General features: G+C 46.1%; 1 protein-coding gene and 1 long non-coding RNA gene across 9 annotated transcripts in view; one reads left to right on the forward strand and one right to left on the reverse strand.

The window, feature by feature from the left end:
* The window catches only part of BLM (BLM RecQ like helicase), a 128,332-nt gene that overhangs the window by 5,458 nt on the left and 99,552 nt on the right, over positions 1–23,322 (forward strand). The gene's annotated exons all lie outside the window — the stretch shown is intronic.
* LOC116592035 lies at positions 2,386–15,819 on the reverse strand. Of its 8 annotated transcripts, XR_004286270.1 has the most exons (7): positions 15,495–15,819; positions 14,544–14,940; positions 13,786–13,837; positions 12,607–12,763; positions 11,836–11,899; positions 7,942–8,229; positions 2,386–3,341 (listed from the first exon to the last, which is right to left on the reverse strand). It is a non-coding gene; the product is annotated as an uncharacterized LOC116592035 (long non-coding RNA). The 8 variants fall into 8 exon arrangements; XR_004286273.1 differs by lacking the exons at positions 12,607–12,763; positions 13,786–13,837; XR_004286268.1 differs by lacking the exons at positions 2,386–3,341; positions 7,942–8,229 and having other exon boundaries at positions 11,694–11,899.

Here is a 23,322-nt window from a genome sequence, read left to right on the forward strand (position 1 = left end):
ACCCATGCACTCTGTATTGGTGTCCCCTCTCTCCTTCTTGATATTGGCGAATTGTGTTTTCTCTCTTTTTTTTTTTTCCTGGCCAGTTTGGTTAGAGGTTTATCAATTTCATTGATTTTTCTCATTGATTTTTCAAAGATTTTTCTCAAAGATTTTCACTGATATTCTTTATTGTTCTTTTTCCTGTCTTGCTGATATCTTCTTTAATCTTTACTGTTTTGTTTCATTTGCTCCTTTTGGATTTAATTTATTCACTTTTTTCTAGTTTCTTAAGGTAGAAGCTGGGGTCACTGATGTGATATCCGTCTGATTTTCTAACCTAAGCATTTTGTGCTGTGAGGACACAGGTCTCTGATGACAGCCCATGACTTGAGCCCTGGGTTAAGTCTCATCTGAGGCTACTGGTCCCCAGCTCTGGCTATATCAGAGCCGCCCTATAAACTTCTGAAACACCCATGCCTTGGCCCCACCCCAGGCCAATTAAGACAGAATCTTTGGGAATGAGCTACAGGATGAGGAGTTGTCAAAACTCAGCAGGTAGGTTTAAGGGACGGCTGGGATGGTGAATCACGACCACACTCGGCTAGTGTTTCTCAAACTGTAACGAAGGCAGTTCTTTTTTTTTTTTTTTTTTTTTTTTTTATTTCCAAGTATGTTCCCTGTTACTTTATGAAATACTTTGTAACATATGGTAAAAATTAACCTGTAATTTAAAGAAGTTTCCCTCCTGAAGAGTGGCACTTCTATTGCCTCTTAAATCTAGGTGTTCTCATTATCCTTTATTATTTTTTAACGATTTTATTTATTGATTTGACAGTGAGAGAGAGAGCACAAACAGGGGAGGGACAGAGGGAGAGGGAGAAGCAGGCTTCCCACTGAGCAGGGAGACGGATGCAGGGCTTGCTCCGAGGACCCTGGGATCATGACCTGAGCCGTAGGCAGATGCTTAACTGACTGAGCCACCCAGGCGCCCCTCATTATTCCTTATTATTATCAACAACAGAGGAAAGGAGGTTGGTACAAAGAGGATTGTGCATGTGGTCATTTCAGCTGTATAGTTGTACCCCCTTATGGGATTGTAACAGTTCGTGGAACATTCCAGTCCATGGACCGTGCTTTGAGTAGCGCCGTCTACATGTCTTGATTGTATGAGCCCATAGCTTCTTTTTATTGTTTAAACTTACTAGAGTTGGGTTTTTGGAAGAGGAAGATTCCAGCGAAAGTACCCTCCCACAGACATACCCATCTATTCTGCAGTCACCTGTTAACACATTTCACGCCCTCTCCCACACAAGAGCTACAAGCATCCCAGAGTAGTGTGCAGTCCTGGTTTGTTTGATGATGACTGTGTGGTTACCATGTGCCTCATTCTGGCTCCCTTTCTGGAGCAGAGCCCAGATGAGGCAAACTGCCTTCCAGCCATTGTGGATAACGCTAAAGAAAACTGAGAACACCTAAGTTTGAGAGGCAATGGAAGCACCATTTCTTTTTATATTATAAAAGAAAATTCTAGAAGCCACAGGATAGCAGATATGGATTTCAGCATATTGGCATTTTTTTTCGACACCCAAATCATCCCACTTGCGAGCAGAGACTGCTCCTTCAGGTTGCCTCCTGTGTCCTTAAATCCACATCATGGTCTTTGCTGTTTTCCTTGCTTGCCTGTTCCAGTCCTGGGAGAGCCATTTCTCAGAAGCCCTGGCTCTTTTCAGCAGAGAATGGTACTTAAAGACTAAGTTCTTGGCGCCCCTGGGGGGCTCAGTTGGCTAATTGTCCGACTCGACTTCCGCTCAGGTCGTGATCTCGTGGTCGTGACATTGAGCCCGGAACTGGGCTCCACACTGAGCACAGAGTCTGCCTGTCCCTCTCCTTCTGCTCCTTTCCCTGCTCACTTGCTCTCTAAAATAAATAAAATCTTAAAAAAAAAAAAAAGATTAAAATCTAGGAAAGATATATATGGTTGATCCTTGAAATAATGCAGGACCCCTGCACTGGCATGGACCCCTGCACTGTCAAAAATCCATATAACTTGAGTCCCCCAAAACTTAACTGCTGAGAACACCCTGATGACTAAAGGTTTGCCGATAACACAATTTATACACGTTTCGTATGTTATATGTATTATATATTATTTTTCTATAAGCAAGTAAGCTAGAGAAAAAAAAAACATTATTAAGAAAATCATACAGGGCGTGCCTGGGTGGCTCAGTCATTAAGCGTCTGCCTTCAGCTCAGGTCACGATCCCAGGGTCCTAGGATCGAGCCCCACATTGGGCTCCCTGCTCAGCGGGAAGCCTGCTTCTCCTTCTCCCACTCCCCCTGCTTGTGTTCCCTCTCTCGCTGTGTCTCTCTCTGTCAAATAAATAAATGAAATCTTAAAAAAAGAGAAAATCATAAGGAAAAGAAAATACATATACAGGACTGGACTGTATTTATGGAAAAAATCTGTGTATCAGTGGGGCCCACACAGTTCAAAGCCATGTTGTTCAAGGGTCAACTGTATAGTTTTTAAACAGTAATTTCATGATTTTTCAAAAGATCTGTTTGTTTGGTTGTTGTTTTTTCTTTTTAACCATAACTTGAGGCCTTTTCATTAAGTCAGTTAATGACCTGAAACCATCAAGTCACTTGGGATTAAGGGTTGGTTTGGATTAGAGCAGTTTCTTAACCTTAGCTCTGTTGACATCTGGGGCTGGAAAATTCTTCGTTGTGGAGACGGTCCTGTGCTCTGTGGGATGTTGAGCGGCCTCCCAGCTCTCTGCAAACTGGCGGCCAGGAGTCCCCTTCCAGCCACGACAGCTAAAAACGCCTCCACAGGTGGCCAGATCATCTCCCATTCGGAACTGCTAGATAAGCTCCGGGATTCTCCAGGAAGCGTCATGGACCAACCAGAGAAAACCTGGGCCCCTGATCGGACACCCATGGCAGCTTGTTTGCCTCTACTTCCCCCGTGGGTCTAGTCGGGATACTGGCAGCAGGATAAAGCAACACAGTACGGGAAGCCCTCTGACCTGTGAGGAGTCATTGGCGCGAAAGTGAGGAGCAGACATTCCGTCATGGGCCGCCCCACACTGAAGCCACATGTCGCTCTCTGCTTACTTTGCTCAGCCCGTGCAGCATCCAGCAGGACCGTCTCCAGCCCCGAGGATTGCTCAAACTCTCGGAGCTCCCACCCGGCTCCTTCTCACGTTAGCCCTGTTTCAGATCTTGCATTTTCCTGTCACCCAGAGAAAGCCCCACTTAACTCACACCAGATGCCGAGGGAGTCGTCGTGAATCAATACAACATCATCCAGAAACCACCAACATGAATCATAAGGACAAACAGGACTTTCTTCCTCTCTGCAAAACAGTGACTAAAATAGTGTTTTTCCCTTTTAGAAGAAAAAAAATTTTTTTACGAGGTCAAGAACGGGCTTAGGGCTCTGCTTGCACAACCCGCCTGTCCGTGGGTGTGAAAGGGGACAGTGCGTGTCCCCCCGCGAGACAGTGCATGAGGCCTGCTGCAGTAGGAGATGAGTCTGGACTGGGGGGGTTCAGCGACCACCAGGAGCTGTCTTGCAGCTCTGTGTCCATCTGACTCTGTCAGGAAGCACGGGCCTCTGGGGAACCTTCCAGGAAATAAGCGTCCCGACCACTCTCCCGAAAGCCTGCCTCTACTTCCCCAGATGCTTCCCCAACGCCTGTGGGTGTTAGATCCCGTGTCTGCCCTCCCTGCAGGCTGAGGCCACTGCTCCCCACACCCGCCACCAGAGACTCTGTCCTGGGACTCTGAGCCTTGAATGGAAGGAGGAAAAAGCCGAGAAGAGGTAGGAGCTGACCCATCCGGCAGCAGCTGGTTGAGACTGTCAGTTGCTCTCTCTGGGTCCCCAAGGCCTCCCTGCTTTCTGGTCCTTTCAGAGCAGGTTCTTCATCTTTCCTCCTCCTTCGTGAGGGCTGTGTCCTTGCCGTGAACTTCCGCCCCCCCAACCCCCATGGTCAGGGCCAGTGCCTGTCACTCACCACACAGCACCGAGGCCGTCTGCAAAAGGCGCCTCACACCTAGAGCATGTGGGGCTCAAACTGCACTCGATGACATTTACAAGGTGCAAGTTAGGGGGTCTCCTCTCCTTAAGGCAAAGTGGGAGCTGCCAAGGTGGACACCTCCCTGCACTTAGCACGTCATGCCAGGCCGAGGACCCGGCCCACGGATGTGGCTGGTGGGGGATGCCGACAGCGGACTGAGGCCTTGGGCAGTAAGAGAAAATGAGCCTGCTAGCAGGGAGGACCCCGGTGCCACTCCAGGGCCAGGCGCGCTGTGCTGGCCACCCCCCACTCCGGGAATCTGTACTGACTCTGTCTCTGGACCCTCCATTCTCTTATGGGGCCCCTGTTGCTCTCTCCTGCCTGTTGTCTGACAACCCTGTCCTGTGTCACCTAGCTCTCCCCCTCCTAAAACGACTGTCTCCATTATCCATTCTTTCCAATCTCCGTGGCCTCCACATTGCCTTCACTCCTAGCAGAAGACGAGTTGAGACCATCATACAGGGACTCGCTCGCTCATACAGGGACTTTGCCAACACAAAACCTGCACTCCTTCCCCGCCTTACTGCCCCAGCTTGCGCCCTGCAGGGTGTGTAGCTGCGCCCCCTGCATGCCCACTAGATGACCGCCCCACCCCTCATGAGTCACGATGATTGAAGTGTTTCCAGACTTTGCCAAATGTCCCTGGGGGCGTAGGGTCTCCCCAGGTGAGACTCGTTAATCTAGACCAACCACCCGTCACTCTGTCTCACACTCGGGGCGCACGTCTGATCCACACATTTGACCAACCTTCACCTGCCTCTTAAACAGAGCCCTTCGTGAAAGCCCACAGCCACAGCCTCCCCTGGATTTCTGGGCATGCCTCAGGTACCCCTGTGTGTCCCCTGCTCTAGGGACCACCCTTCAGGTCCTGCAGACGGCCCCCCTCAGTTGATCTTAGAAAAGAAAAAGCACACCTTGCCTCTCCCCCTGCACTCTACTGTGCAGACATCTCCTGCAGAAATTGACTTCAGAATTCCTGGTTCCTCCCTAGGCCTCTCCAACCTCTTTATAAGCTGAAGGTGGGAAGTCAGTGTAATGACTCAGACCCAGTGCTCTGACATTTCCCTTCCTGGCCCTGCTCGGGAGCTCCAGCAGCCCACGTGGAAATGGGGGAGCGGCTGCCGCACTTGTCGGAGCCTCAGCCAGCCGGGAAGCAGAAGGAGCTGGTATTAGCATCCGTGGGCCCTTTAGAAATGACTTTGTTCCTCTTCTCTGGATTCTTTCTCCCTCCTGTTTCTTCAGCTTCCTCCTCCTAACTGAAACCTTTAAACATGTTTAAATCTCTCCCCAAATTAAAAAAAGAAAAAACCTGCTTTGACCCCAGAGTTCCTTGCAGCTATCACCCTAATTCTCTCCTCCTCTTCGAAGCCAAACTTGTGAAGAAGCTGTGGACATCCACTGTCTCCCTGTCCTCACCTCCCACTCACTCCAGTCTGGCTTCCACCCTCACCAGGCCCTGGAGACAGCCAGAATGGTCATGATCCGGGCAGGGCTGAGCTGTGGCTGGAGAGCAGGAGGCCGGACTGACCCCAGCGGGGACTCTGGCCGTGGGAGCGGCAGCAGGGGACGGCCACAGTCGGCCTTCCCCAGGGTTGTGAGCGGAACTGCAGATGATAGCTTGGCCCTTCTGAGCAATTCCAGAAAGAATAGCTGGCCTTGAGTCCTGGGGATGTGCCAACACCTCCTTGCCTTCATTCGTTCCTTCCTTCGTTTGTTCTCTGTCTACTGAGCACAATTCAGGCCAGCCACTAAGGCACTTGGCATCCACCATGTGGAATGAAACAGATCTAGTCTCCACGCCTATGGGGTTCATGGTCTCCTCGGGGCAGTAGGTAATGAAGAGTCAGGAAGATACACAATGACCACCTAGATGTTTTATAGAGGAAAAGTGCAGAGCAGAGAACAGTGGGGTCTGATCTCCCTGGGAAGTCAGAAAGACAGCTTGAGGCTGAGGTCTAACTGTTGAGAAGGAATTAGCTATTCCAAGAGGAATGGGGAGGAAGAAGGTGACAAGGGGACTGGGGGAAAGGAGGAAGGGCAGTCTTCCCCCAGGGGACCAGGGATTCCAGAAGGGGGAGAGACTGAGAGGCTGGGGAAGAGATGGACAGGGCTGGGAGAGAGGGATGAGATGGGCTGGGTAGAAATTGGGTTTTTATCTCTGCCTCTGTGCACGCCTTTCTCCTGCTGAGTTCTGAGGATTGTCCTCGGTTCCTTCTGTGGGGTCAGCTCTGCGTTTCCTCTGTTCTGTCAGGACCTAGCTCTGACCTACCCTGGATCGGAGTGTCCCACAGAATTCCACTCTGGCTCTGGCTTTCACCCACACTCTTCTCTCTTGGCATGGTCTCCCATGTCAGACCATGTGACAGATGTGCCGTCCAGAACTCTCTCCTGGTGGCCAGGTGCAGAGCTCCATCGGCCCAGTGATCGTCCCCACATGGGGATCCTGCCACCATCTCAAACACGGCTGATTGCAGTTTTAAAATCTAGGTCTCATTTTTGTGGAAATAAATATAGAAAATAATATAAGTCATCCTTTCCTTCCCCCAGCCTGATGAGAAAGGGATCAGCTAAGACGGACAATCTTGAACAGGGTGTGAACATTCGACCCAGAACTATAGAAATCGGGCACAGATGGTGAGCCGTGAACAGCCTTTCTTTACGCTGATAAGGAAACTGAAATCAGACAAAGAGCTTTGATTAGCTGATTAATCAAGTTGGAGCAAGTTCCCAGGAAAGCTAAATTTAACTATGCCCTGTTCCCAAACTACAGACTTCCTGTTTCATGATTCCTTCCAACTTAATTGGAATGTTCCGTCTGGGTGATGGGTATAGGAGGGGGTCGTTTCACTATTCTTCTGTGTGTGTTTGAAATTTTTCATGAGGATCTAAAAAAAGAAGTAACATCTCTGTGTGTGTTTTATGAAAGCAACTGGTCTGTCTTAATTGGCGGGTGAGTGCTTATCTGTCACGCGATCCTTAACCTCCTGGTTTGAGAGAATTGTCTGGACTCGTGAACGTTCTTTATTGCAGGACATCATGAGACATGAGATGTGTAACCGTGCACCAAAATTGCAGATGACATCATCAATGAATTATTTTTCTTTGTGCTTTTTTTCTTCATTCTTCCAAACATATGTGTATATAAAGTGTGTGTGTGTGTATGTGTGTGTGTGTACACGTACTCGGAGTTTCTGAGCAAGGAGGAAGTGGTTCAATCTGCTTGTCTCTGAGCAGCTGTTGGCTTTTAGAATAAAGAAGGGTCTCAGCCTCGTTTCTGATTCAGATGCAGCATGAGACTTGCTTTCCTTCACCACGTCTAAATATAAATGCCTGTCTTCTCCCTCCCATAAAACTCAGCCCTCTTCCCTGTAACACCGAAGGAAAGACTGGGGGCTTCGCATGAGGTTTAGGTTAGGGTTGCAAGAGGCGTTTCGGTGTTGGGTGTCAAGAAAGGTCTGGAAGAGGACCCAAAGCGGACTGGAAGGCTGCTGCGGTTCAGAGAGCTCCACGTGGCCGAGCTCCCAAGGCGCATGCACGGGGGCGCTGGCGCGCAGGCATGCAAGGCCGGGCCACGCGTGGACCTCCAGGCTAAGGAATCGCTGGGGGCGTCAGAGGGCTCAACCTGCTGTTCCTTACTATGCTTCTCCCTCTCCCGTCTTCCATTCAGCAGAACACAGACCCTCTGGACAGAGATTCGAGTCGTTCCAGATTATCAGTTGGCACACTGCACCCACTTGGTTTCAGTGTGGATCCTGAGATACGGTAGTCACCCCTTCTCTGTGGGGGATACGTTCCAAGACCCCCCAGTAGATGCTGACACCGCAGATAGTACCAAACCCTATATGCGCCATGTCTGTTCCTACACCCACATGCATACCTGTGATAAAGCTTCGGGGACCAATCAGGCTCCCTAAGAGACGGACAGCAGTGATTCACGTTCAGAACAGAACAATCATCACAGTACTCCGTGACACAAGGTAGGTGAATGTGGTCTCTCTCTGTCTGGGCATCTTACGGTCTGTCCTCTCCCTTCTTCTTGTGAGGATGCCAGATGATGAAAGGCTCCGTGATGAGAAGACAGGAGGCCCCGGCGGAGACACTGTGACTTAGCATTAGGCTGCCCAGGAGCTTCCGATGAGGACCACGGTTGACCTCGAGTAACAGACTGTGGAAACGAAAACTGGAGGTGAGAAGGGGGAGACCACAGTGACTCTGAACATTCGGAGCACCTGTAGGGTCAGGCACCGTCATAGAGCCTTTACTCTGGCCTCGCTTTTTCTTTTTTTTTTTAATTTTTAAATTTTTTAATTTTTATTTGACAGATCACAAGTAGGCACAGAGGCAGGCAGAGAGAGGAGGAAGCAGGCTCCCCACTGAGCGGAAAGCCGGATGTGGGGCTCGATCCCAGGACCCTGATATCGTGACCTGAGCCGAAGGCAGAGGCTTAACCCACTAAGACACCCAGGTGCCCCACCTTTTCTTTTTTCTTTTTTAACTGAAGTATAATTAACACAGCGGGACATGAGTCTCAAGTACACAACGCAGGGATTCCGAACCTTCATTCCCAGGACTTACTCGTTCTGTCTCTTCCATCTCCCCCCACCTGCCCCCCACAACCATCAATGTTTTCTCTGTATTTATGAGTCTGTTTCTGCCTTTTGTTTTCTTTTCTTTTCTTGGATTCCTCTTTAAGTGAAATCGTATGGCACTTACCTTTCTCGTCTGAATTATTTTACTTAGGTTATACCCTCTAGGTTCAACTATGTTATTACAAATGGCTCAATCTCATCCCTCTTTAGAAATGGCTGAGTAATATTCTTCTGTGTGTGTGTGTGTGTGTGTGTGTGTGTGTGTGTGTGTACACCACATCGTCTTCATCCATTCATCTATCAGTGGACACTTGGGCTGCTTCTGTATCTTGGCTATTGTAAATAATGCTGCTGTAAACATAAGGGTGCATGCATCTCTTTGAATTAGTGTTTTCATTTTCCTTGGTAAACACCCAGTAGTGGAATTCATGAATTGTGTGGTAATTCTATTTGTAACTTTTTGAGGAACTCCATACAGGTTTCTACAATGGCTGCACCAGTTTGCATTCCCATCAATGGTGCATGAAGGTTCTTTTTTCTCCACATCCTCGCTAACACTTACTTTCTTATAAGTGTTTCTTATTTTAGTCATTCTGACAGGTGTGAGGTGATCTCTCATTGTGGTTATGATTTGCATTTCCCTGATGACGAGTGATGTTGCTTATCTTTTCCTGTGTCTTTTGGGCATCTGGTTGACTTCTTTGGAAAAGAGAACTTGTCTATTCAGGTCCTCTGCCCATTTTTAATCAGATTATTTGGGGCTTTTTTTTTTTTTTTAAAGATTTTATTTATTTATTTGACAGGCAGAGAGGCAGGCAGAGGGGTGGGAAACAGGCTCCCTGCTGAGCAGAGAGCCCAATGCGGGGCTCGATCCCAGGACTCCGGGACCATGACCTGAGCTGAAGGCAGAAGCTTTAACCCACTGAGCCACCCAGGCACCCCTATTTGGGCTTTTTTAGTGTTCAGTTGTGTAAGTTTGGGGTTTTTTTAAGGATTTATTTTAGATAAAGAGAGAGAAAAAAAGAAAAAAGAAGGGCAGGGGGAGAGGGAAAGAGAGTCTTAAGCAGACAACCACACACAGCAGGGAGCCTGACGCAGGGCTCCATCTCACAACCCGAGATCACAGCCTGAGCTGAAACCAAGAGTTGGTGCCACACAGGCATCCCAAGTTGTATAACTTTTTATATATTTTGAATATTAACCTCTTATCGGGTGTATTGTTTGCAAATATCTTCTCCCATTTGGTAGACTGCCTTTTCATTTTGTAGATGATTTCCTTCACTGTGCGTAAGCTTATTATGTTGGTGTAGTTCTAACGGTTTATTTTTTCTTTTGTTTTTCTTGCCTGAGGAGACATATCTAGAGACATGTGCGATGGGTGATGTCAAAGAAATTACTGCCTGTTTTCTTCCAGGAGTTTTATGATTTTAGGTCTCACATTAGGTCTTTAATCCATCGTGAGGTTTTTTTTGTGTGTGTGGTAAAAGAAAGCGGTCCAGTGGCGTTCCTCTGCATGGAGCTGTCCAGTCTTCCCAACACCATTTGTTGAGCCTGTCTTTTCCCCTTGGATATTCTTGCCTCTGTTGTTGTAGGTTAATTGACCATATAATTGTGGGTTTATTTCTGGGCTCTCTATTCTGTTCCATTGATCTGAGTGTCTATTTTTGTCTACCCTGGTCTCACTATTACTTTCTGTCTCTCTCTTTTTTGCGAAGTCTTTATAGGGTTTACCAATTTCATTTATCTTTTCCAAGATCCAACTTTTGGTTTTCTCTATTTTTGTTAGTTTTCTACTTCACAGATTCCTATTTGTCTTTATTGTCTCCTTTCTTCCTGTTACTTTTGATTTAATTTTTCTTGATTCCTAAGGTAGACCGCTCGATCATTGATTCAAATTTTCTCTTCTGTAATAAAAGCATTTAAAACCGTAAAGTTTCCTCTAAGCACAGCTTTATCTGCACCCCACATATTTTGATATGTCATATTTTCATTCTCTTTAATTTAAGGTATTTTTATTTATTTAGTGAAGATTTTGTTTGTTTGTTTTAGAGGCTGGGAGAGGCAGAGGGAGAGGGAGTGAGAGAATCCCAAGCAGACTCCCCACTGAACAAGGAGCTTGACTCGGGGCTCGATCCCAGGACCCTGAGATCATGACCTGAGCTGAAACCAAAAATCAGATGCTCAGCTGACTGAGCCAACCAGGCACCCCTAACATATTTTTAAATTTTCCTTGTGGATTTTTCTCTTTGACTCATGAGTTTTTTAGTAGTGTGTTGCTTAATTCTGGAAATACTGGAGGCTCCTCCAGGTTTCTTTTTGTTATTATTTCTCTTTAAAAGAAAACCACAGACCCAGAATTGTATCACCTAGGTTAAGGCCCTAAGTCAGTAAACCAAGACTTAACACCTAACCCAATTACAGTTTCAACCCCCCGGAAATGTAACCTTTTACCAGTGGATATGGGGATTTCCTGATCAGCATTAGGAAATACACTGATAGATACTGATAGGCTCCTTCCGTTCCCCTTAAGAGGGTAACCTTGCCTAAGAATGGATTCTTTGCTTTAATTGCCTCTTTTCCACTCCTGCTCTACCTTTAAAAACCCTCCCTTTTCTGTAGCCCTTTGGAGATCTGCCCTACTTGCCAGTTGGGATGTTGCCCGATTCATGAATCCTTTAACAATACCCCTTTGATCTGCAGATTTACTTCATTAAATTTTTTTTAACATTTATAATTCCATTGTAACCAGAGAACATACTCTAAGATATCAATCCTTCATTATTTATTTATTTATATCATGGTCTAGCGTGTGGCTTATCTTGGGGAATGTTCATGTGTTTTTTTTTTTTTATAGATTTTATTTATTTATTTGACAGAGAGATCACAAGTAGGCAGAGAGGCAGGCAGAGAGAGAGGAGGAAGCAGGCTCCCTGCTGAGCAGAGAGCCCGATGCGGGACTCGATCCCAGGACCCTGAGATCATGACCTGAGCCGAAGGCAGCGGCTTAACCCACTGAGCCACCCAGGCGCCCCTGTTCATGTGTTCTTAAACAAAAAGTGTACTCTGCAGCTACTGGGCACAGACATGGACAGAAATGATGAGCGAGAAAATTACAGTTGTAGCCAGTGTGTAGCCAACAGTTCTAGAGCCAAACGGGTTTTCAAAACTTGTTTGGCAAATACCTTTGACTTGGTGTTGCAGATCTTCAACTGAGTAGGAAATCAAAACACAAACCCAGGAACATTCCTTTTTAAAAGAAAAAAAGAAAAAAAAGATTTTGTTTACTTATTTATTTGAGCGAGAGAGACAGAAATAGCAACAGAGAGCCCGAGCGGGGAGCAGAGAGAGAAGCAGGCTCCCAGCTCCATCCCAGGACCCTGGGATCATGACCTGAGCCAAAGGCAGACGCTCAACAGACTGAACCACCTAGGTGCCCCGCCCCTGCCTAGGAGCGTTTCATGGGAGTCGGGAGGAGCGGAGTCCCTACCAGAGCCCCCATGGCCGCTCCTCTTGAAGCACAGAGGCTCCTGGTGGGCATTTCACTGATAGCTCTTGCCTGCTGGTAAGCAGCAGAGCGGCAGGCATTATCACTCTGCCTCTCTCCTCCCCTCCCTGCCTATACTGAAGCCAAATTCTCTTTGCAGTCAGAGATTCAAGGCCAAGGACTTTCTGCCATGTCTCAGTATGGTTTTTTCCCTGGTGGACTTTGATGTGTATCCCAACATAAGGCTATTCACAACTACATGGTTTATAGCGATGTTGGTTTCCTAGGTTGGGTTCCCAAAAGCAAATATTGAGACAGGAGTCATGTGCAAATGATTTATTAAGGAAATACTCCAGGGAGAAACAAGAGAAGGAGTGGGGGAAAGACATATAGGAAAGGTAAGACGCCAGCAAGAGTGTGGTGTTGGCCACACACCAACAGATACAGAGGGGAGCTCTGAAGGGCACACCTTGCCTCGGAGTGGGTCCCTCCTCAGACCCCCGCACTGGTCAGTAGCCCCGGACTCAGAGGAGAGGCACATTAACTCCTGGGCACTTCTGGCAAGCTTAGTGTGCAAGGCAGCCTCTATAGCCCAAGGGAGATCCTCAAACAGTCGCAGGGAGGAGCTGGAGGGTCACAGAACAGAAAGGGTGAAAAGGACTGTTATATTGGGATTTATAATAAGAGATATATATCTGGTCTTTGTCCCTGTTCCTGGCACAGAGCTCCTAAAATCCTTGGAATTGTCTAAATGATGGGAGTCATGAAGGTGTCTTTTCAAGTTGTGTGAATCGGGTGACCTGGGAAACCCTTAGGTCTTCCTAAGGAGAAGGTCTTGCTAGGTGAGCCAATTTTGCAATCAGAGGGTTGGAACTTTCAGTCCTACCCCCTGACCTCCATGGAGTGGAGAGGGGCTGGAGGTTTGTCATTTGCCAGTGGCTAGTGATATTATCAGTTGCCTATGGAATGAATCCTTCATAAAAAACCAGAAGGATGGGGTTTGGAGAGTTTCTGGGTTGGTGAGCAAGTATAGATTTGGAGAGACAGATGGTTGGAGAAGGCATGGCAGCTCTGTACCCCTTTCCCCATCCCTTGCTCTGTGCAACTCTTCCTTTGGGCTGTTACTAAGTTACATCCTTTTATAATACATTGGTAATCTAGTGAGTTCAGTCTTTCTTTTTCTGTGAGCTGCTCTAGCAAATTAATTGAGCCCAAGGACAGAGCCATGGGAGCCTCCAATCTATAATGTTTGGTCAGAAGCCCAGGTGACAACCTAGACTTATGGTTGGCACCTGAAGAGGGGAACAATCTTGTAGAACTTTGCCTTAACCCGTGGGATCTGATGTTATCTCCAGGTAGATAGTGTCAGAATTGAGTGGAATTAGATAGGTGGTGATTCAGAGAATGACTTGATGTGGGAAAAAACAAGACCTGTTGGAATTGGAATCAGAATTGGAGGGACTGAAAGGGATACAGATGAAGCACCATTGCTATGGTAGGACACTTACAAATGAAAGAGCTTGACATACATTTTTTTAAAACGCTCTGCACTACTTTAGTAAGATAGCATTTAGTATATGTTGGTTTTTAAGTGGGTGCCCCTGAGAGTATAGAAGAAAGTTTCATGAGTCAACCCATTAATATTTACAGATGAGAAAGTTTTGTCTCTTTGATAGCTATGCATCTTGTGCTTGCAAGAACTGAGGGCAAGATCTAGGCTGTTAGATTCAGGTATCTGCACATTCCTTGGACAGTTTTGTTTTCAAATTCCTATTTTTGCCACTTTACGGCCTTGCTGAACATCTACAGTGAATTTCTTGCTGTCTCTGAGAGGCTTCACAGACTTCCTTCTCAGTATCATCTATAAAGTGTGTGTCCCATTTTATTAAAGGACAGGGGTACTTCAGATCTAACTGTGGAATCTTTCCGCAGCTCTTTGATGACAATAGCATCTTACATTTTGCATATGGTGATATTTCTATATCTCCTATGAACATACATTTCTGTTTCTGTGGTCAGTAGTTCTTCATCTGGATGAAATTAAACAGAATAATCCATTGTATCCTTTAAAAATGGCAGGCATGGGGCCCTGGGTGGCTCACTTGGTTAAGCGCCTACCCTTGGCTCAGGTCATGATCCGAGGGTCCTGGGATTGAGTCCACAGTCGGGCTCCCTGCTCAGTGGAGAGTCTGTTTCTCCCTTTCCCTTCCCTCTGCCCCTCTCCTCCCCTTCCCTCCCCTGCACTCCTATTCTGTCTCTCTCTCTCCGGCTCTCAGATAAATAAACAAGTAAAGAAATAAACAAAATAAAAATTGCAGGCACAAGAGTACTGTGACCCACAATGGGACATGTAAGAACACATCAGTAGCTCTCATCAGACTTCTTTACCATACTTGCTTTATTCACCTGAGCCATCCCTGGATCATGTGAGCAAAGTGAAGAAGATTCTTGGGCACCATCAAGTGGCCATCTGGGGTATTACCTCAGGTCACCTGGGTGAAGAGTCCAGCCTCTCAGATGCCCCCCCAACCCCTGCCCCCTGAATGTGGGGGCTGGTTTTGGAGCAGAGCAACTTACAAGAAAGTTGTCAGAGGAACCTGGTTGGTAGGTGAGGAAAACAAAGCAATGGCCTGAGAGGAGAGAAACGGTTGCAGCAGCCAAAGCATTTTCAGCTAGAGGAACTTGCAAGGCTTCTTTGGAAGACAGTGTGTAAGGCATAAAAAGTCCTTAGTCTAAAGACATTTGGAGATTTCTCTTCATTGATTTCCTGGTTGGCCATAAATACGAACACCCCCAAAGTCACCTGGAGTCAATAAAAACATTGATAGATTTATTAGAAGGTACGTGTGTTGAAAGTAGTCAGCCCATCACCTGTGTAAATAGGAGACATCAAAGGGGAACGTGAACTGAAACCAGTGAACAGATCCATCTATGTACAAGACAGTAAAATGTCTCTGAGGCCATTATAGTTCAGTCAGGTGGACAGTAACAGCATCCGTTGAAAACCCGATATTTTAGTCAGGATCCCAACAGGAAAGAGATGGCACGTTGAAAAGGGCACATTTCAGAGAGGTTAATGGAGAGATTACAGAAGTAGGGGCCGAGTTCAGAAACCAACAAGGGATGTAACTAGTAACAGAGAGAAGCTACCCTCATACTTGAGAGGGCGAAGAGAGGCATGGTTATGGGAACGGCTCGCTAGTCCCACCCTTTGATCTTCTATTGAGGCATGCCATTGGCCAAGCCCAGCTTCCTGATCCAGAGAGGAATGGACAGTGGATCTGGAGTGCCAAACGGACAAAAATGTAATATACTCAACTTCAATTTGGCTTTAAAAATTAAGAGCATTTTACTTACTTAACAAGATTTCCTGAAGTGGGGAAGCTCCGTGGTTGGTATAATTGGGGATGTCATGGAGGACCCAGTCTCCATCCTTTCCTCCCCATCACAAGAAGGTTGCTGGAGCTCCAGCCCGCTTGACTCAGACCTGACCATGATCAGCAGAAGAAAATGACTCTCCCCAGGGGTCTGTTTCTGGGAATGAGGAAACCTTTCTCAGAAGTCTCCCCAGGAGATGTGTCCACATGTGTCACTGGAAGAACTTGATCCATACTGGAACAGTCGCACCTAAGGAAAGGGGACTCAGCTAATCAAGATTTGCCCTGAGCTGGGGACAGTGTCAGTTTCTAGGAGAGGAAGGGGTGTGCATAGATGTTTGCATGAAATCAAGATACCGTGAAGCAAAAAAGAGGGCAAAAAGCTTGCATGAGGGCAAACAGAGGGGATGCAAAAACTGTGAGGCAATTATCAGGTTTCTAGTATGTTGCAGTTGGAAATAGAGTGCAGGGTCTATTGGGGTCCAATGGATGAAGATAGTATGACCACCCAGGATAGGTAAAATTAACACGAACGTACTTGGACAGTAGATAGGAATTGTAGTTTGGTTTTCAGAAGGAGTACTGTACCTGCAGGGGAGAAGCTCCCTCCCCTTTCAGGGGGCAACCAAGTCAAAAATAGAAGAAAGCTCCAACCAGATAAATGTCCTAATCACAGAACACAGGCTGGAGGCACACCTAGGGCTACCAACTGTGTGGAGAATTCTAATAGGCAAAAAGGAGTTGTCTCCATGAGTCTTTGTACAACAAAGGTGCTTCCCTCCCCTGCACAAATGGTAGAGAAGAGTGAAGTGCTCACTAGAATCGAGAAAATTAATGCTGAGGCTGACAGGACTTGTTTAAGGAAAAAGAAAGCCTTTTAGATTTTACACCTAGGTAATCATTTAATGTTCTAGCTGGAGTTACAAGCAGTAGAGGTTTTATATTTGAAGCACAATTTAATATTTACCGTCATCAAAGGCCAGACGTGTCTAAGAATGTATGCATTTGTGGTAGTCCCAAGTCCCTTGAGGAGGGCTACTTCCTTAGAAGAAAATGAGTCTCTCTCTCTTCCTGATTTGTCATCTCCAAGTAATGGGCTTGGGATTGGCATAACTATAATTTATGTTAGAGGCTTTGTGGCCCCTGAGAACACAAGAAGAAAGACAAATTGAGAAATCTCATTTGAGGCCTTTTAGTGAGGAGGAGGCAAACAGAAGGCTCTTCACATATTGGATGAGAACAGTTTCCAGGAAATGTTATGTTATTTAAATCACTTTTGAGGGGTGCCTTGGTGACTCAGTGGGTTAAGCCTCTGCCTTCAGCTCAGGTCATGATCCCAGGGTCCTGGGATTGAGCCCCACATCAGGCTCTCTGCTCAGCAGGGAGCCTGCTTCTTCCCCTCTCTCTGCTTGCTTCTCTGCCTACTTCTGCCTACTTGTGATTTCTCTGTCAAATAAATAAATAAATCTTTTAAAAAACCACTTTTGAGACTTAGTACAGGAGTTCTGGGCTGTAACTGTGGATTAAACATGCAAGTCTACATTCATTCCTTTTAAGACCCTTACTAAAACAACAGTAAACTGATTTAAAACAAAACAAAACAACCTACAATATATCTACAAGGGTGGGGACAACAGAGGAGAGACAACAGTAATACAATTTTGGAGGCTACGTAACAGAAGAGGAAAGGTGATTATCTTAGCAGATCTCAGACGGGACCATTCCTGAGCCAGTAGTGGGATAAGGAAAAAACGAATTGTTTATACTACAGAATCCTAAAAAGGAACAGCTATCAAAAGAACCAGGTATCTCTAGAATTAGGAGTGAACAAACGTCTAAAACAATTACGGTTAGGTGCAAGCAGCTTGAGAACAGTTCGATCCCTAGGTTCCTTATCTACTGCATACCTTTGGGCTTGGTTTCCCATCAACACACTCATGATGAGCATCTTTTCTTTTTTTCTTTGAAATATTTTCTTTTACATTTCTGTACATATTTATAATATTTTCCTCAAAGTCTTTGCAAAATCCTACATCTGGACCATCTTAAGGTCAATGTCTATTGACGGTTTGTTGTTGTTGTTACTTAGGGTCATGTTTTCCTGTTTTCCCACGTGTATAGGAATTTTAGATGGCTTTACGGACACATTTTATACTGTAGATGCTTTAGGTTCCATTATCTGCTGGACCTCTAGTATCCGTTCTGTTCTCAAGTCTATAGCACATTTTCTTGGAGAAGCCTCAGGTACTCTTCCCCAACACATGTGCACCCCAGCTCTCAGGCAGTGACACAGGGGACCTGCCACATAGATTTCTGCCTCCCACACGTGGAGCAACATCCTTCCAGTGCCATGACCTATAGATTGTGTCTGCTTTGACAACCCTGCACTCTGATCTCTGCCTCCACAACACAGCAGGGCATCCCTACTCTGCTACGACTCCAGCTTGCCATGCTGTGGTTGGAAAACTTCCCCAGCAGAGAATCAAAATGATTTGCGGTCTGTCTCCTTAGTTCCCCTTCTCTCAGAGATCACGGTCAGACATTGCCTATTGTCCAGTGTCTGAGAGCAATGGCTCGCATCTTTTGTCCTGTTATACGGTTGTTCAGGGCGGGGATGTTAATCTGGTACCAGCATTATACCATCACTGGAACCCTCAAATGCCAGATTTTTATTTCTTTTTCTTTAAGATTATATTTATTTGGGATGCCTGGGTGGCTCGGTCGGTTAAGTGCCTGCTTTAGACTCAGGTCATGATCCCAGGGTCCTAGGATAGAGTCACATTGGGCTCCTTGCTCAGCAGGGAGCCTGCTTCTGCCTCTGCCTGCTGTTCTCCCTGTGTTAGCTCTCTTGTTCTCTCTCTCTCTCTCTCTGGAAAATAAATAAATAAAATATTTTTCAAAAAAGAGAGAGATTAGGGGCACCTGGGTGGCTCAGTGGGTTAAAGCCTCTGCCTTCGGCTTGGGTCATGATCTCAGGGTCCTGGGATTGAGCCCCGTGTTGGGCTCTCTGCTCAGCGGGGAGCCTGCTTCCCCATCTCTCTGCCTGCCTCTCTGCTTACTTGTGATCCCTGTCAAATAAATGAATAAAATCTTTTTTAAAAGAGAGAGATATATTTATTTATCTGAGAGAGCACAAGTTGGGGGGGGGGGTAGGCTGAGGGAGAAGGAGATTCCCTGCTGAGCAGGGAGCCTGACTCGGGGCTTGATCTCAGGACCCTGAGATCATGACTTGAGCTGAAGGCGGGTGTTTAACTGACTGAGCCACTCAGGTGCCCCTAGATTTTTATTTTCTTGTAGTATCCTCCCTCCTCCCCTTTTCCATCAATTTAAGACAGTTCTGTGCTTATTGGCTCAGATGAGAGATGAAGCAGTAATCAAAGCTACAGCTGTCCCCCGTTACCTGTGCTTTCATTGTCCATGGTCACCATGGTTCAGAAGCAGATGGTTCTTCCTTCCGACATAGCATCAGAAGGTTGGTAGTAGCCTAATGCTACGCCACGATCCTATGTCATTCACCTCAGTTCATCAGTCACGTGGGCATTCTGTCATCTCCCCTCCTTATGATAAGGGTGAGGACAGAGGAGCGCCTGGTGGTAGCGGTGGTTTTGACTCAGGTCATGATCTCAGGGTCGTGGGACTGAGCCCAGCATCCGGCTCCACACTCAGCATGGAGTCTGCTTAAGATCCTATCTCACTCTCCCCCACTCCTCCTCCCTGCACACTCTCGCATTCTCAAATAAATTAATAAATCTTCAAAGGGAAAAGTGTGAGTACAGAACAATAAGGTAATTTGAAAGGCAGGCCAAATTCATATAACTTTCCTTACAGTATAATGTTAGAATTGTTCTATTATTCATTATCTTTATTTATCTCTTTTTTTTTTTTTTTTAAAGATTTTATTTATTTATTTGACAGAGAGAGATGACAAGCAGGCAGAGAGGCAGGCAGAGAGAGAGGAGGAAGCAGCCTCCCTGCTGAGCAGAGAGCCGGATGCAGGGCTCGATCCCAGGACCCTGAGATCATGACCTGAGCCGAAGGCAGCGGCTTAACCCACTGAGCCACCCAGGCGCCCCTCTTTATTTATCTCTTAATTTATACATCTGATATGTATAAACTTTATATGATAAACTTTATCATATACATATCATGTATGTATAGGGAAAAAACAGCATATGGGTTCAGTACAATCTGCAGTTTCAGGCCTCCACTTGGGGGGCGTGGTCTTGGAAGGACCCCCGAAGATAAACGGGGACTACTATAGTCTGAAAACAATAGTTTCCAGAGACCTACGCCTATTAAGAAGACAGGGTTCTCTACGAAGACCAGATAAAAGCCCCTTATAAAAGGGAAAGATAAATGAGGAAGTGGTTTGTGAGAACAGTGATGAGGTGGATTCAGGAAAGGAAGGCCTGGGGCCCCGCTTCCTGGCCAGTGCCCCAGGGAACGTGACTGCAGAGAGGGCACTGCTGTCTAGATGTCCGGGCCAGCCATGCCCAGGCAGCCTCTCCAAGATCCCCATGTCCTTGCTTGGCGCTGTGGCAGCAGAGAGACTCCCGTGGCCCCCAGACTGGGAATGGAAGTTGAGGAGAGAGCCCACTGCTGGGAAGAAGACACAGGCCCGGGGACGGGATACTACTTTGTGACTACGGAGAAAGATGACCAGGCCCGCCCACCCTTAACACACTGGCACAACATGAGCCTCTAGAACTTCGACAGCAGAAAGGAAAGAAGACCCCAAATTCCAGAGATTAATGTGCTATCACTCTAGCTGATTGGGGTTCTACAACATAAAATTACCTAAAAATAAAGAAAATGGTATTTATTGCATACCTGAGTTGTTGGTAAACTGAAGTTCCTGCCATAGTAGGAAAAGTCACCATTTGTAAGGGCTTTGTGGAGAGCTTCACACCTATTATCTCATTTAAAACCTCATTTCATGCAATGCGAGTTCACTGCCTCATCCTCCCCTGAGGGCTCTTCTGACAAGGCAGACATACCGCCCAAGTTAATAAAAACAGATGTTTACTCTGTTGAGCTATCCAGTGATAACTGCAGAGTTCGTCTAGAATATTCAGTGTTATCCACAAGGAACCAGGCATTATGCTAGGGGCTTATGGCACTTCATCCTCATCCTAAAACTGTGAGATATGTACTACCACCTCCATTTTTCAAATATGAAAATAACTGCAGAGTTGTCAGATGATGTGGCTTTTAGATTCAAACCTGCTTGAAGCTTTACTTTATAATCCGTGTGCAAAACTAGATCCAGGTGTCTAATAGGAACACCTACAATAGGATTTATGAAGTGAGTTTATTTATAGTTTAAATACACAAATTCCCTTTTATTTTCAGCAACAACCATTCTAAGATTAAAGGAATAATCTTCTTGGCTAAATATTGTATTCTGGGAAGCTGTTAAACAAGACCTTTGCAGTTGACATTGTTCTTTCTGTTCTTTTATCTTTCTGAACTTGAGTTTGGATATTTTCCATTGGCCTGTCTTCAAGTTTACTAAGCTCTTGCCTCTGCTGTGTCCACTCTGCTGCTCAGCCCATCTGAATTCTTTATTTCATCCCATTCTTTATTCCATTCTAGAATGTTCATTTGGTTTTCACATATTCCAATTCCCTATTGAAATTCCCCACTTTGTCAGCATTTTGTCCCACTATTTATTTCTTTAAGATTTTATTTATTCATTTTAGAGAAAGAGAAAGAGTGGTAGGAGGAAGGGGCAGAGGGAGAGAGAGGGTCTCAAGCAGGCTCCCCTCTGAGTGTGAACACAACTCGGGGCTCAATCCCATGAACGTGAGATCCCGACCTGAGCTGAAATCAAGAGTTGGATGCCTCAACAGACTGAACCACCCAGTCACCCCTTCTTTAACATATTTAAATCGTTATTTTAAATCCTTAACATCCAGATCAGGTGTGGGTCTACTTTTATCATCTCATTTTTCTCTCTTGATTATCTGTCACGCCGCCCTGCTGTATTAGTTTTCCTATTGCTGCTGTAATAAATAACCACAAATTTAGTGATCCAGGACAACACTGATTTATTATCTTCTGGTTCCGGAGATCAGAAGTCCAGCAGTTTCACTGGGCTAAAGTGAAGGTGTTGGCATTGCTGGCTCCTTCTAGAGTCTCCGGAAAGAATCCATTTCTTTGTCTTTTCCAGCTTCTAGGGACCACCTGCGTTCCTTGACTTGTGACCTCTTCGCCACATAACTCCAGCTTCTGGCTGCCTCACATCTCTGACTACTGACCCTGACCCTCCTGCCTCACTCTCACTGGAACCCCTGTGCGTTTATCAGCACCCCACCCCCAATAAACCAGCATCCTCTCTCCATCTCAAGACCCATAGCCACATCCACAAAGTCTCTGCATCCACAGGTTCTAGGAATTAGGACACGTACATCTTTGGGAGGCCACCTGAATGGTCTACTGTACCTGTTTTTTCTATGACTTGTAATTTTCTACTATATGCCAAATATTGTGTATGAAAGAACCACAGAAGTTGAAAATAATCAAATTTTCTCCTGCAGAGTTTACCCATCCCATGGCAACATAGCCCCAAGGGGGTGATGCCTCAATCCAATCAGTAATTGAGTTGAGTTGGAGTGAGTTGTATCTTTAATTAGACTCTGCCCATGTCTGTTTTTAATTATCTTGAGAATGAGACCTGCCTTATGTTTGTTGCAGGCCCTTCCCTAGCAGGACTCGACCTTTCAAACACGAAGAGACAGCAGATCTTACTCTGTCTTTCCAGCCCAGGCCCCAGACAGGCCCTCCCCAGGTCCCCGCAACCTTCCCCCCAATCTACTCTAGCACTTACCAAATATCCCAAGGGGTAAAGAACCTCATATCTAGATTCTAGCCTGTAACAATAGTCTGAGTGGCCTCAACAGTTCAATGTAAACCAAGCCCAATCTTTAGCCTATGCCCAGACTTCACAAATGACCCAGGAAAAAAGGACGAATGATACCAGCTCCCCTAGAAAGGGCTCTTCCTTCTCTATTTCCACTGCTCTGTGATGTCTTTAAAAATATGATTTTTGAAGTTTATCCTTTCCACCCCCTCCCCCACCCAATCATTGTAGCAGGAATGATGACCTACTGATACCTACTACATCCTACTCAGAGACAGAAGTTCCTTGTGGTTAACACTGAATATTCTAGAAGAACTTTGCAGTTATCACTGGAAATCTCAAAAAGCTTCTTGCATCTTCTCAGCAAACATAACACAAGGCAGGCTATGTATATATAACCTTAAATTCATTCAGTTGTTTATTTATTTATTTATTTAAGGCATGGAGCCCAGCTCAGGGTTTCTACTCATGACCCTGAGATCAAGACCTGAGCTGAGATCAAGAGTCAGATGCTTAACTAACTGAGCCACCCAGGTGCCCCTATTTATTTTTTTAAGATTTTTTTAAAGGTTTTATTTATTTGAGAGAGAGAGTGCATGCTTGTGCACAAGCAGCGGGGAGGAGCAGAGGGAGAAGCAGGCTCCCCACTGAGCAGGGTGCCCCACAGGGGCTCAATCTCAGGACCCTGGGATTATGACCTGAGCCCAAGGCAGCTACTTACCTGACTGAGCCCCACAGACACCCCTAACCTTAAATTTAATTAAGATCTTTCTCCATACCTGGTCTCTCTCTCTTTTTTTAAAGATTTTATTTATTTGACAGGGAGAACTCACAAGTAGACAGAGAGGCAGGCAGAGAGAGACGGGAAGCAAACCCCCTGCTGAGCAAGGAGCCCAATGCGGGGCTTGATCCCAGGACCCTGAGATCATGACATGAGCCAAAGGCA

The sequence above is a fragment of the Mustela erminea genome, chromosome 5 (genome assembly GCF_009829155.1).
Source record: "Mustela erminea isolate mMusErm1 chromosome 5, mMusErm1.Pri, whole genome shotgun sequence".
NCBI lineage: Eukaryota > Metazoa > Chordata > Mammalia > Carnivora > Mustelidae > Mustela > Mustela erminea.